This window comes from Plectropomus leopardus, unplaced genomic scaffold (assembly GCF_008729295.1).
Source record: "Plectropomus leopardus isolate mb unplaced genomic scaffold, YSFRI_Pleo_2.0 unplaced_scaffold30444, whole genome shotgun sequence".
In the NCBI taxonomy this organism is placed as follows: domain Eukaryota; kingdom Metazoa; phylum Chordata; class Actinopteri; order Perciformes; family Serranidae; genus Plectropomus; species Plectropomus leopardus.
Window position 1 is genome coordinate 1 of NW_024633203.1, and position 867 is coordinate 867.

Here is an 867-nt window from a genome sequence, read left to right on the forward strand (position 1 = left end):
AGTCGCATAAATTATTTGGTAAAAATTTGTGCGATTGCGCCGTGATGACATCGTTTCCTGCCATTCGTAGTTTCCACCGGAGGTCAAACGACCGAAGACGGTCCAAACCTTCCTTGGATGTCTGAGCGCTTCTGCAACAAAGACACATGATTTTATTATTATTTTCATTTTTATTACATTAGTATTCTCTTTTTTTGGATTGTTGTAAAACAATTCAAGCTGAATTGATCACATTTTTAAACGCTGAATAAATGATATAATTTATTTTGCTTATTAAAAGAAGTTAATGGCAGAAATGTCCTCACAGGGGGACATTATGAGCTCCGGGGACACCGTCTGGACGCCGCTCACTGTGGACGAGTCGACCGTCTCCTCAGGAGCCACAGATGCATCGACTCTCCTGAACCTGGAGACAGGTGAGCGCGTCGGCCTCGTCAGTAACTTTATCCACAGTTTTTGGGTCACGCAAACAGTGTGGTAATTAAAAAAATATAAAACATTGTCAGTTATTTTTTATTTAAAGATAAAATGTTAAATGTCGGCGCCGGGCCGAGGCCGTCATTATAAAGGCCAAATCTCATGAACTCTGTGACAGAAAATAATAATAATAATAAACTTAATTTGTATAAAAAATATTTACAATAATTGCAGCCCAGCNNNAGTCGCATAAATTATTTGGTAAAAATTTGTGCGATTGCGCCGTGATGACATCGTTTCCTGCCATTCGTAGTTTCCACCGGAGGTCAAACGACCGAAGACGGTCCAAACCTTCCTTGGATGTCTGAGCGCTTCTGCAACAAAGACACATGATTTTATTATTATTTTCATTTTTATTACATTAGTATTCTCTTTTTTTGGATTGTTGTA

At 38.8% G+C, this 867-nt stretch overlaps 2 non-coding genes across 2 annotated transcripts; both read left to right on the forward strand.

The window, feature by feature from the left end:
* Positions 1 to 36: 36 nt before the first annotated feature.
* On the forward strand, positions 37 to 129 carry LOC121938611. Its single transcript, XR_006105310.1, has one exon. It is a non-coding gene; the product is annotated as a small nucleolar RNA SNORD14 (small nucleolar RNA).
* Positions 130 to 696: 567 nt separating this feature from the next.
* On the forward strand, positions 697 to 789 carry LOC121938612. Its single transcript, XR_006105311.1, has one exon. It is a non-coding gene; the product is annotated as a small nucleolar RNA SNORD14 (small nucleolar RNA).
* The last annotated feature ends 78 nt before the right edge of the window (positions 790 to 867 follow it).